Source organism: Geotrypetes seraphini, chromosome 1 (genome assembly GCF_902459505.1).
Source record: "Geotrypetes seraphini chromosome 1, aGeoSer1.1, whole genome shotgun sequence".
NCBI classification, from domain to species: domain Eukaryota; kingdom Metazoa; phylum Chordata; class Amphibia; order Gymnophiona; family Dermophiidae; genus Geotrypetes; species Geotrypetes seraphini.
Window position 1 is genome coordinate 350,621,914 of NC_047084.1, and position 14,239 is coordinate 350,636,152.

Genomic DNA, 14,239 nt, shown 5'->3' on the forward strand with positions numbered 1-14,239 from the left:
ACTTTGATCTGGAGACTTGAGAGGGTGGTCCGAAATATCCAACCATTTTGTGTAGAGCCTGCTCTGCTGTGAAACAACAGGGATAGGAGAAGGAAACACTGTTATGTCGACTTTCATCAATTTTACTGTGAACAGCCTGCTAATTAAGGACAGTTGCAAACACTGATGTAAAAAGACAGCAACGAAAACTGTAAAAAGTAGCCTGGCCACCCAAGGAAAATAAGAAAAGCTAACAGGACTTATAATCGTCTGGTAACGTCTCAAGCTCTTATTTGGGCTTCCCTCTTCTGCCCTCCATCGGATAATAGGTGCACATTTATAGGCCTTCTGGCTAAGAGAAAATCAACCCAGAGCTATCGTCAGAGATCCTAGCAGAGATGCTTTACCTTTCCCGTGAGACAGAAACCTGCGGGACTAGAAAAGGCCTTAAATGTTTGTGGACGGTTGGAACTTTTATCGAGGCAAAATTTAAGCCCGGCTTTTCTTCCGGAGAATTGCCGTGTTTGGATCTCCTGTCGCCTGGCCCCAGCCATTCGGAAGGATTTCACCTGAACCCAATCTGCTGGGGAAAGTTGCAAAACCGAGGCAGGGTCGTTCCCTGCCACTTCAGCCAGGCTACAGCTCTCCACGACTCCTTAAGCCGTTTCTTAACCCGATCCTCCCCGAACCGCAAAGCCGTCGCCTGCCCGATCGCGTAGCTCCCATTTAACCGGAATCCGAATCGTTCCAAATGGTGCCAGCCCAGATTCAGCCAGAGCGGAACCAGCACCGCCCTCCGCCTCGTGCACCCCCCCCCCCTCTGCACTCCTCCTCACTCTGTCTCCCGCTGCCTCTCCGGGAGCTCTGCCGTGTCCGCCGCTCCTATGATGGGCTGCGAAGGGACTGGAAGTCCGGATGCAAGACAGATCGCGCCAACGCTAGAGACCAGGAGGCGCTTCCTGCCCCTGTGTCCCGCTAGCTTCCCCCTGGGGTGCTCCGGAAGCTTCGGGGATCGTGGCTTCTCAAGCTGGGTACGACCAGAAGGTAAGATTGGCACGGGCAGCCCGCTACCACCCCCCACCCCCATGAAGCGTCGATGGGTAAATCAATGGATTGGCAAAGCGACGGGCGGGCTGCCCGGGAAGGGGGTAAAACGCGGATCTTAAGTTTTTAACCGCACGTCCTTAACAGCAGCGTCACAATTGAAAGCAATTGCAGCGAGCATTGTCCGCCTTCGTTTGTTCTCCACAGTTGGAATCTAGAACTTTCCTCCATAGCGTTCTTCCAAAGCCTGAGCTATTTGCTGCGCAGGATCGAGCATTCGGCACTTGCCGACCCGTAAAGGGTTTGGCTCCCTTCTACCGCCCCCCCCCCCCCCCATCCGGGGCACCTTGAGGGCGGGGAGGGGCCTGCACTTCCCCTAAAGCAGATTTCGAGAGCTACATTCCCCAAGGTGGGGGGGGGGGGGGATCCGATGGGGGGGGGGGGGGGATCCGGCCTAGGACTGGAGATGCTGCTGCCGTCTTGTCCGTTGGCACAGCACCATTTCTGCAACTTTGTGGTATTTTCATAGCTCACTTTGTATTACTGCGTTTAATAAGGAAGCCGTGCGATCAAATGGAGGATCTATCTCTTATTAGTCATTTAAAACCGTTCCTGCTACAAATAGCAATTCTGGGCGCGCAGAATAAGCCCCGGAGTTGGGAATCCCTACATCATTTACAGTATGTCCTCCCCCCCACCCACAGCTTTCCCCGGCCCTTGGTAACCACATCAGAAAAGCAGCTGCCAGAACCCACTTGAAACTGCAGTTTAGAGTCACTGAAACCCTGCAGTGCTGAGCATATTTAATGGTTCAACTTTTATGAAAGTCTCTTAAAATGACCTGAATAACTAAGCAAAATAGCTCTAACAGGAGAGATGTCTACTCTGTACACCACCCCTGAAAAGGGGAAAGATAGAGAATGACATAGGGATGGGTACCTGAATTTAGTGCCAAATGGGGATGGGACAATGACAAACTATGTCATTCTCTGGAACAGGGGTCCCCAAAGTCCCTCCTTAAGGGCCGAACCCAGTCGGGTTTTCAGGATTTCCCCAATGAATATGCATTGAAAGCAGTGCATGCACATAGATCTCATGCATATTCATTGGGGAAATCCTGAAAACCCGACTGGATTCGGCCCTTAAGGAGGAACTTTGGGAACCCCTGCTCTAAAAGCTTGAGACTAGCCTTAAACAAGCTGTTCCAATTTGATGGAACGACATCTATAAAATGTTAGTATCAATATGTAAAAACTTAACACATCTTACACAAACGGCAACTAAATTCAATGCAGTGGCGTACCGGGTATACGACATCCAGGGCTCATCATTTTTTACACACACACACACACACCCCCGGCCCATCATTTTTTTGACATCCCCCCTGCCCTTGGTACGCCACTGCTACAGTTCAAAAAAGGCTAAGAAGCTGGCAGAAGCGGCGAAAGCATCCTTTAAGGAACACCCTCCTGATCTGGCTCTATCCCGCCCCCTTCATGATGCCACCGGACAGCGTTCTCAGCCATTGGTTGCAGCACCCAGGCAAGGTCAACCAATGGCTGAGAACGCTGTCCGGTGGCGTCACAAAGGGGGCGGGATAGAGGGTGTTCCTTAAAGGATGCTTTTGCCGCTTCCACTGGTTTCATAGCCTTTTTCTTGGCCGCGGGGGTGGACCAGCAGCCACGCTAAAGTGCAGGTCCCAGGAGGTTCCGGACCCAGCCAGCTGTGCACCCCCCTAGGGGCGGTCCGCCCCCCTCCGCCCTTGAAGCCACTGATTCAATGATTTTTAAAAAACAAACAAACTGCAGAAGCTGCTTTTGGATTTAAATGAACTGCTGTTAACATTATTATATCATTTGTGTCTTGTCTGCTGATGAGACTCCTACCACCTACCACATTCTTCCATCACATGCCCAGTTGCTCAAGCATCTTACTGTTACTGCAACAGGTTCATCCACTGTTGCTGGCATAAAGGAGCATTTCCAACATTTAATAGACACTTATTTTCCTGTTTATCCACTACAGTGTTGCTTCTCTTCTACACCCATGTCTGAAAGACAATCCAATTATCTTCCCAGAGGATGTAAAAATACAGGCAACTGAATCTTTGGGAAGGTTATACCAAAACCAGATTGAGAAAGGGAAGACTCTGTATGTGATTTATAAACAACAATTGTATAGAACACTGTCCCTTTTTATACTTCAATAAAATATTTATATATAAATCTTCAGTGTTTGAGGCTTGTGAAGATGAAGACAGAACTGGCAGAGACAAGGTGGAGATGGAGTCGGAGCTTGCCAGGATGAAACAGGGACATAGAGCCTGCAGGGACAGGGCAGGAACAGGGACAAACTTTGTCCCCATGTCATTCTCGAGTCTAGGGAAAGGACAGATATGCTTTTAGACCTCTGCATTGGATTTAACATCTGGACCTGAAAAGGCCCAGTTGTCCATTAATTCCTACCCCCCCCCCCCTCCACCTAAAACCTACCTATAACAATTAACAACACACAATAACCACAAGACTCTTATTTTGGTAAAACCGAGTCACAGCTTTGTTTATTGAACAAATTAAACAGTTAATTAAAACAACAATCGAACTACCAGATACCCAAGCAGCTTTTTGCCAGTGATCCCGCCTCAGCCCCAGCAAGGGTCTGGGGGTAGCAGGGACCTCCCTGCCCCCTTCGAACGGGTCCCCAGCCCGCCTGGGGACCCCCATTCGAACAGCTGCCTAGCATCCACTCATCTCATGATGAGCCCCAATTGGTAGCTCGATACCCGCCGCTGCGAGCTCAGGGCTCCCACTGCCAGGAACCAACTCCATAACTATGAGGGAGAGAGGGTGGGGAAGCAGCCGCCGAATACCCAAAAAACATTGGTCCCAAAGCAGCTGTTGCAGCCTAAAGTCCTGCCCCTTCTTCTCCCCTATCCCCCACTGTCCCATGAGGCAGGAAATAAACTGGCCAATCGTGCTGCACCTCCCCGAAAGTCCCGCCCCTCAACCCTCCGGGAGCCAATCCCGATGGGCAAACACGCAGGCCTGCCAGCCCCGTGTTATCTCTGCCCGTCGAGATGAGCTCTCGGGCTGACTTATGCTAAAGGACTATATGAAATAAACAGATCTCACCTTCAGAAGGTCTACAAACAAGCTGTAATGGTACTCCCTTGCAGAATGAGCTCTCCAAAGCTATTCCAGTGAAAAGCAAGCACCTAAGTTGTTTGTCGATCTCTGTTTCTGGGTAATGAAGTGCAATACTGCACCACTGTGTTCAGGAAGGTAAAATGAGTGACTGGCTCCCACCTTCACACCTTTGTCTTCATCCCAAACTATTTTAGTTCTTATTTTTGGCATTATTTTGCAAGAAATTGCCTATACCCACACACCGTTTTCTTTTCTTTTTTTCCTACTAATTTCTCATACTTTGTGGCAACATTCATGTTTTATCTGTGGTAGGGCTGCTTAAACAGATTTCTAATAACAAATGACCTCCTTAAGTCCAGTGTGAGGAGATTCAGCCTGAGTACACCAGTAACAAGGGGCTGAGAGGCTGCCCACGTTCCATGGCTGACCTGTAGGGAAGTCATGATTGGCTTGTTCTCATTCAGTCATGTGGAGGGCATGGGTTTTCCAGCCTGGGGTTAGTTAGATTGGAGTTGAGGCTCAAGATACTAAAACAAGCTTCCTAGGCTTGCTTTTACTCAGGCCCAGATTTTTTTTCCTGGTATCTACCTCCCAGGCCTAGGGTTTCTTTCCCTATTCCTCCAAAGCATCTTTCCCATCTACTCTCCTTATTGCATAGGGATTGCAGCAGATAGATACCTTAAAGTTTTGGATATGTAGTGTCATAACTTGGGGGGGCAGCTTTTAGGTTAATGGGTTAGAGCAGGGGTGTCCAACCTGCGGCCCAAGGGCAGCATGCGGTCCCATGAAGTATTTTGTGCGGCCCCGGTCGAAGGCGATGCAGTGTTTTCCTCTGATGCCCCCGGGTGTTTACCATCTTGCTGGCTCCCTTCTCTGTCTTGCTGCAGCGTTTGCGGGGCCCAAGAAACATTTTTTTCGGCCAATGCAGCCCAGGGAAGCATCAGTTTTGTACTCAGTAGTGCTAATTTGTTGCCCTATGTGAGGTGAACTGACTGACTTAAGTAAGACAAATTAGAATATTTATTCAAGTAAAAGTAAAACAAAAAAGTGCCTAAAATAATAAAAGTACCGCAACTCCAATGTCTGTTCATCATGAATTGCTACCAGCTTCATCTTCATCTCCACTTTAAAGTGACCCAACTCATCTAACCAATTGAAACAGAGGTAACTCCACTGTTCTTATAGGCCAGTGGTCTCAAACTCGCGGTCCGCCAGGTACTATTTTGAGGCCCTCGGTATGTTTATCATAATCACAAAAGTAAAATAAAACAGTTCCTTGATCATATGTCTCTTTAGTTATAAATATTATTATTAAGACTTAGCCAAAAGGAAATATTTATAAACTATAAAGAGTTTTACCTCATGCAAAATTGTCATTTCTTTAATAATACATTAACTATTTTTTCTGAGGCCATCCAAGTACCTACAAATCTAAAATGTAGTCCTGCAAAAGGTTTGAGTTTCAGACCACTGTTATAGGCTATATTCACTGAACAGCAAATTTAAGATGAAATGATCCACCGCTTGCAGGATGAGGTTTGCCATAGCAAAATTCTGTTTCTAGTTTTGCTCTTTCATTTTGGTTTACTGAAAATTTGTCAAAATGTTTACATAAGTACAGTAATTAGTTACATTTACTTAACCCTCTTTACAAACTCATAGTGTGGGTTTCTTTTAGCACCAGCCTAGGCAGTAACAGCTGACGCTCATGGAATTCCTATGAGTGTCGGAGCCGTTACCGCCACGGCTGGCACTAAAAACCATGCTGGTAAAAAGAGGGGGAGGGGGGTTAGTTATAAACAACACTGGTGCTATGGCTGGAGGTCCCTGCCAGCTCTCTTTGGCCCTAGCAGGCCCAATATAGCACCCTGAAGGACAGTGATGATTGCTGTTAGCTCTTAATAGTGTTTAAGGCTTTCCAGCTTTTATGGAGGTAATCAAGAGTTGTTGTTAAGTTACTATTCCTTTTCTACCTCAGTGCTGATGTGGCCTACGCAAATTTGCTTCTGATTTCAAGAAACAATACGCAAAGCTGCAGCCAGGTCTTACTATAAACATATTCTCTTGTGCCCTTGTTAAATGATATACAAGTCTTAATGTAAATCTACTAATGTTTGTTCTGGGTTTATTGAGGTAAAGGGGGGGAGGGGAGTGACTGAGCTATGGGGAGGTGTTTCTCAGATCCCAATGTTATTTAAGAAAACAAAAGAATACAAGAATATACTTACATACAGTCTTAATTTTACTTCTTTTATTAATGGATGGATTATTAGGATAAATCTCCACCAATAAAATATATCACCCTCAAAGAGAGGAATATATTTTATAAAGATATATTAATTTCGGGAAAGAAGCTCTGCCTGATTAAAACTTTAGCTCTATAATATTCAAGAACAGAAAGTCAGAACATTAACATATGGATCTAGAATGGCCCAGTTGTCGCCATTCCCCCTTCCCCCATCATCCCCTTACCTTCTTGTTCACCAAACCTCCTCACTTTCCTGTTTACCAAGTCTCATATGACCTCAACAAGAATTACAACCATAAATAAACCACAGACTCTTTAGTGATGGCAATAACCAGACCGCAGCTTTGTTTATTGGGACAAGTAAATAAGCAATTAAACTAAACCTTAACATAAGAACATAAGAAGCGCCATCTCCGGAACAGACCCTAGGTCCATCAAGTCTGGCGATCCGCACACGCGGAGGCCCCGCCAGGTGTACCCTGGCATAGTTTTGGTCCCCATATCGCTCCAAGCTTCTCGTAAAGAGAAGTGCATCTAGCCTACCCCTACCCATGTCACTTCATGCCACTCATAAGGAGATGTACATCTAACTTACCCTTAAATCCTAGAATGGTGGATTCCGCAATTACCTCCTCTGGGAGTGTATTCCAGGTGTCCACCACTCGTTGCGTGAAGCAGAACTTCCTGATATTTGTCTTGAACTTGTCCCCCCTTAGCTTCAGCCCATGTCCTCTTGTCCGTGCCACATAGGTTTGTATACCGCACCATCTCCACAAGGGTAGAGCTCGGCACGGTTTTACAGGGTTAGGTTGAAAAGGAGCTACAATGAAGGATTATAGGAAAGAAGCTAGGAAGATAAAGAGGGACAGGGAACCAAACAGCGGGAAGTGTTAGATTTTTGAAAAGAGCCAAGTTTTTAGGTGTTTACGGAAGGATTGGAGGGAACTTGAAACTCTGAGTGGGGATGTGAGGTTATTCCAGAGTTCTGTGGTTCTAAAGGGGAGGGATGTTCCTAATTTTCCTACGCGGGATATACCTTTTGTAGAGGGGAATGATAGTTTCAGTTTTTGGGAGGATCTAGTGGAATTAGGGTTAGAGGAATTCCAGAAGAGTGGGATAACGGGAGGGAGGATGCCATGTAGGATCTTGAAGGCTAAACAGGCACATTTAAAGAGGACTCTGGAGTGAACTGGGAGCCAGTGAAGTTTGGACAGGAGTGGGGAGACGTGGTCGAATTTGCCTTTGGCAAAAATAAGCTTGGCTGCGGCGTTCTGGATTAGCTGAAGTCTATGGAGTTTTTTTTTTAGTTAGGCTTAAATAGATGGAGTTGCAATAATCCAGTTGCTTCACCTCCTGAGCTACAAAAACATTGCAATTTGACAAATCAAAATTATATTCCACTGGACCCCACCATGAGAGCAAGAGCCTAGGGGGTGGCATGGACCTCCATGCCCCTTTTCTGTGACACGTGCCTAAAAGCTTATTCGCTCCCCTGAGCTCACTTCCTCCTAACGGTTCATCCCCGGATGAGCCTGTGGGGGGTAGGCATGTACCGCCATGCCCACCATGCCGGGTCACATGACCCTTGATGTCACCCCTCAGCTGATCACACTACCACATAACCGCTCATCTTCTGATAAGCCAAACCTTGTAGCTTGGGACCACCGCCGCCGTGACAGCCCCAAGCACCCCACATCTTAAGCGAGCCTCCTGTGCTAAAAGGGGAGGGTGGGAGGGAAAGCTGCCTCCGTGGGACAGGAAAGACCCTGTACCTTGGAGGCACGTACTATTCATCCCCCTCCCATCATGCCCTGCTCCTCCTCCACCATACCCCTTCCCCCTTTCCCATCACCTATGAGCTGGTTCTCCATGGGCGACCAACCCGGGCCATCCAGCCCATTGTTATAGTCGCCCATCGAGACCAGCTCTCGGGCTCTTTTTTTTTTTTTTACACACAAAATGAAAATTTATTTCTTTAAATCAGGCAGGTAGAGCAGGTTGGAGGTAGGATCTTTTGTTTAAGGTGCATACATAACTAATGACGAAGCCATCTCAGCAGATAGGACCTGGACCAACTTCCCAACGACACAATGGTCAGACCTGGACCTGCTATACAAAAAATACAGCAAATCCTCCTGTGATTTGAACAACTGTCCTCCTTACCTATTAGCAACAGCATCTACCAAATTTATTACTTGTCTCACGTTATGGTTGCAAACCACTCTCAAGGAAGGTCAATTCCCTCCAGAACTTGGAGAAATAATAATCACCCCCATACTAAAAGATCCCAAAGGCCCAATAGACAATCCAACAAATTATAGACCAATTGCTTCTATCCCACTATACATCAAAATCATCGAGGGTCTAGTTGCACAATATCCTTGAAGACCACAACATTCTACATCCAACTCAATCTGGTTTCAGAGCCAATCCACAGCACAGAAACATTACTGGTATCTTTACTTGATATAGCCCGGCAGCACCTCAGCAAAGGAAACAAGTTACTAATCATCCAACTCGACCTTTCAGCAGCATTTGACTTAGTAGATCATCTAATACTTCTTCAGACACTAGATGCCATAGGAATAACTGGTAAAGTTCACAACTGGTTCCAAGGCTTCCTTCAAACAAGATCATATAGAGTTAAGTCAAAAGATATGTTATCTGAACCATGGACAAACCCCTGCGGAGTACCACAAGGATCCCCACTATCGCCCATACTATTCAACCTCTTCATAGCTTCCTTAGGCACTGCCCTAGACGCCCTAAATATAACATCTTTCAGTTACGCAGATGACATAACCATCATTCTCCCATTTGACATACAAGACCCCAGCTCCAATGAACACCTGATAACAACACTAGAAACTGTAGAAAAATGGATGAAGAACCATAAATTGAAACTGAATGCAGAGAAAACCAAATTCCTACTACTAGAGAAGGAACAAAAGCAATCTATAACAGAATTGGAAGTAAATACAATCAAATATCCCATACAGAGCACTCTAAAAATTCTAGGAATACAATTAGATAGACGCTGCACTATGCAGACACAGATACACAAAGTCATACAGAAGGCATTCTTCACCATGCGAAACCTAAGAAAAATAAGAAATTTCTTTACCAAAGAACACTACAAGATCATTGTACAATCCCTCACACTCAGTAACTTGGATTACTGCAACAGCCTCTACCTAACATGTCCTAACAATATGATAAAACAACTACAGACAGTTCAGAACACTGCCATCAGACTCATCTACTGTCTCAGCAAATTTGACCACATCACTCCCGCCTATATAGACTCTCACTGGCTTCCGATAAAAGCAAGAACTCAATTCAAGCTCTATTGTCTGCTGTTTAAGATAACCCACGGAACTGCCCCCTGTTACCTAAACAACCGCCTAAACCATTACCGCTCATCCAGATCAAGAAGAACTCAAAACCTATTCACCTTCCCACCTAATAATGGAACCCGTCTTAAGAAACTATACGACAGCCTTCTAGCGACACAGGCAGCAAAAATTGACCCCACAATCACCAAACTAATGATCAATACAACAGACATCAAAGTGTTTCGAAAAGAAATCAAAACATTTATATTCAGAAAACACGTCATTACCAACTAATATCCTCCCTTTATGCACAAGCTCTCCCTCGATAGAATAACACATTAATTCAATTCTTAGAACCTTTCCTATCATACATACTCTGATTCCTATATAAACATTTTCCACACTATCCAATAAATTTCTTACTTCATTATTAGGTAACTTCCAATCTGTAAACCGTATATACCGATAATCTCCACTATATTCTATTATCACTTGATTCCCTTGATTTGTAATTCTCAAAATTGAATCCTCTACCACACCATTTAATGTACACGAATCACTGTTATGTAATTTATCTAAATAATCTTTATTACGCAATTCTTTTGGTAATTCCTATAATTTGTATTCCGCCTTGAACAATATATAATGTATAATGTATTCAAAATTAATTTTCCTATGAACTGTTTTCCTACCTTCTTCTACTTTATGTTTATAACCTAACTAATTTATTTTTCTCAAGTACTTTAGCAAGAATGTGAGCCTTTGGGACAGTCAGGGAACTCTAAGTACTTTCTCTTCATCTTAATTAATCTTACTTATTGCATTTCTTCTATTTATACTGTAAACCGCTTAGAACCTCACGGTACAGCGGTATATAAGAAATAAAATTATTATTATTAAATATCCATATATCATGAGTTAGAAATTCTGCTAGAACCCTGCCATACTGGTTACAACCAAATTTAAAACACTTCACTACCACCCTTCAAGCACTGTATTCAACCACAAGGACAAAAGCAGAAAAAAAAAAGGAAAAATCCCCACAACAGAATATAAAGTCCTGTGCTTTGAAATTAAAGACAAGAGGTAGAGATAGTTAATGTGACCCTTGAGGCAGGCTCAGTGGTGCTGAAACAAGGATGTGTCGGGTCTTTATTGTATGCTACAATAAACACTTTTGACTGGCGTGGCCTAGTGGTTTTAACTACAGCCTCAGCGCCCAGAGGTTTTAACTACAGCCTCACACTGCTCCTTGTGACCCTAGGCAAATCACTCAATCTTCCATGGACCCAGGTATGTTAAACGGATTGTGAGTCCACCAGGACAAATAGGGAAAAATACTCAAGTACCTGATTGTAAACCACTTAGATAACCTTGATAGGTTGTGTATAATACCTAATAAAATAAAATTCCAAGTTATCCCAGGACAAGCAGGCAGCATATTCTCACATGTGGGTGACGTCATCTACGGAGCCCCAGCGCGGACAGCTTTTCAAGCAAACTTGATTGAAGTTTCAAGTTTGCTATGCTGCACCACGCATGTGCATGCCTTCTTGCCCACTAGAGGGCGCATCCCCACCTCGTGGTCCTCAGTTCTGTTTTTTCCGTGGAGCCAGAAGCCCTGTTCGTTTTGTGCTCCGTGCATTTTGGCCTTCTGTCACCGCGACTGATTGATTTCACTCGGTCGCTGTGCTTTATTTGTTATTTTCTTCGTTCGCGTGTACGTCAAAAAATAAAAATAAAAAATAAAAAAAAATAATAAAAGTTTTCGTTCGGCTCCGGGGGCTCCCAGGAGCCGCGGGACCTCGTTCGTTCCCGGCCGGTTTTTTGATTCATGTCCCGCCCTTTGACGGGCTTTAAAAAATGCACCCGGTGTGATCGGTTGCTTTCCATAACCGATCCCCACCGGTGGTGCTTGCTTTGCCTGGGTGCCGAGCACCCGACTGACTCCTGTACTCGGTGCTCTACATTCCAGCCGAGAGCTCTCCGCCGCCATCGCGCTCGAATGGCGGAGCTCTTTGCTGTGGACCCTGCGGCAGGGAAGGCCTCGACGTCGGCCTCAGCTTCGGCCCCGGCCTTGACCTCGGCCTCGACTCCCTCAACCTCGCCGCGACAGCCTTCCTCGTCGAAGCCTGCGTCCTCGACCCCGAAGTCGATGGTGGGTAAGTCCTCACTTCCGTCTTCTGTTCCAGGGTCATCGAAGAAGCCATCCTCGGGCTCCTCGATGGGGGCGGGTGGGTCGTCCTCGGCCCCACCCCGAGCGTCGAAGGCGGGTGCCCCGCGGGAATACTCGAGACCGAGGTCGCCCTCGAGGGAGCACCCGCCGGCCCCGGACTTACCGTCCATGCTGGCTGTCCCTGTCTTTCAGGAATTGCTCCGAGCGCTGATTGCCTCGGAGCTGTCCGGCGCCCTCGCGCATCTGCAGCCGGCTTCCGCCTTGACTGCCTCGGCCCCGGCCTCGACCCCCGGGGTGGTCCCGGCCTCGAATCCGTCCTTGCCCTCGACCTCGGTAGTAGACCAGCCTGAGCGGAGTGTGCGGTCTCGGGACAAGGTGCGTAGGGTTCGTCGGATTTCTTCCACCTCTTCCTCGTCGAGGTCCTCCCGGGGCTCGTCGCCCTCGGGCGAAGCGTCGGGCGAGAAAGCCCAAATGCCATCGGGGCTCTCCTCGACGATGCGGTCGCTCCTCACCGACCCGGACGGAGACCTTGCGCGTCTCGGAGCTCCGCCTCGATAATCCAAGGCTTTTCCATTCCTCTGAGGGTGGGTTATCGAGGGACCCCCTCGCCAAGGGGGAGGGAGCTTGCCTCGGTGCCTCGTACCCCTGGGACTTCCCAGAGGGGGTCCTCGGGGCATCGGAGGTCTCCGACCCCACCGAAGTCGTTTGGTGGGGCTTCCTGGGGCTCGGAGTCTGGCACTGGTCGACCCCGGTATTCCCGTGAGACTTCCCCATCCTTTTTGGCGGTGCGGGCCTCTCGTTCTCCTTCCCCGCCTTCGAGGCCCTCGTCCTTTTCGAAATTTGTTCTGGACATGGGGAGGGCATTGGATCTCGATCTTTTGTCGGGATCTCAATATACTAAAGAATTTTTGGAGGAGCAAGATCTGCCATCTCCTCCGCGGGAGTCTCCGCGTCTGCCTTTGAACAAGGTGCTTCACCAGACGTTTCTGCGGAACTTGGACTCCCCTCTGACCGTCACGGCGGTTCCTTCAAAAATGGAGTCGAAGTACCGTACGGTCCCCTGTAAGGGGTTCGAGAAGGCGCAGTTGTCCCACCAATCTTTGCTGGTCGAGTCGGCGTTGAAAAAGTCGCAGCCTTCTCGGGTCTCTGCTGCGGTCCCGCCTGGGAGGGAGGGGTGGACCCTGGACAAGTTTGGTCGTCGCCTCTACCACAATTCAATGATGGCAAACAGGGTCCTTAATTATGCCTTCACCTTCTCGTCCTATTTGCGGCACTTGGTGAAGGCGATGCCTCGTTATCACGGGGTCATGCCGGATTCCCATAAGAGGGACTTTGGCAAGTTTATGGACTCCTTGTCTCAACTGTGTCTGTACCTTTTCCACGCTATTTACGACGCTTTTGAGTTGTCCTCCCGGGTCTCTGCATTTGCAGTGGCCATGCGCCGTCAGGAACAGGCCAGGTCTTCCACCATGTTATTCACGGTTTCACCATATTCACGATGGTTTTTAATAGAAAAGTAACATATGAAAAAGTTATTTGCGGTTCTCTTAATCCCCTATCACAGCGAATATGGAGGGAGAAGTGTAGTGGTATTCAAAGATCGCTTTAGGAAGGTAGGCTGGGGGAGGGGCTGGCTAAAAGGAAATGTGAATACAGGACATAGCAAAAGGAAGGAAAAAAAAAGTGTGATGGTGTTTCTAACTTCAGTGTTCTCCAGCTGAACCATTTTCTATTATAGAATCAAATAATTTGGTCTTTAATCCTATAATTACGGAGGAAATGGGAGCTTCTAGTCACAGCCTGGTGCAGGAGAACTGATTAGTGATTATATAAATATACCTGATAGTTCTCAAATGCTGCTGATGAAAGCGACCTAAATCAGGCTCGGCAGATGCTATTTTGATGGTAAGAGAGAGAATCTGGGTGTTCAGGACAGTAAACGGCAAAAGGAGCCGAGTTTCCATGCCAGCTTGAGGATACCTAATCGCACTCTTCTTTCCCCAAGTAATCACAGATCAGTTTCATGGTTTAACTTCCATGCTGCCTATACAAGAAGACTTTGACTTTCCTGTTGCTCCTAATATCGCCTTTTATTTTCTGAATTATGATACGTAAGAAGATTGGAGGAGGGGGGGACACGAAATTGTGAATAACTTTAGATCGCAAACAGGCTTTTTCCTCCCTTGCAGCCACGCTTATGTTTTGGGCGAGAACAGGAAAGTCCAGGAATAAGCCTTCCCTACCTGCGAGGTTACCAGCTTTCCGTCTCTTATTTCGTGCTTGACAAATTGACATTTTTCACGCCGGATAG

The 14,239-nt window shown here is 46.8% G+C and overlaps 1 protein-coding gene across 3 annotated transcripts in view; it reads left to right on the forward strand.

Annotated features, from left to right (window-relative positions):
• Positions 1-791: 791 nt before the first annotated feature.
• PRDM8 (PR/SET domain 8) overlaps positions 792-14,239 on the forward strand; it is a 130,662-nt gene continuing 117,214 nt past the window's right edge. For all 3 annotated transcript variants that reach the window (XM_033963698.1, XM_033963708.1, XM_033963718.1), the window contains exon 1: positions 792-1,023. The gene's annotated coding sequence lies outside the window, so the exon portion shown is untranslated. The remainder of the gene's footprint in view (positions 1,024-14,239) is intronic.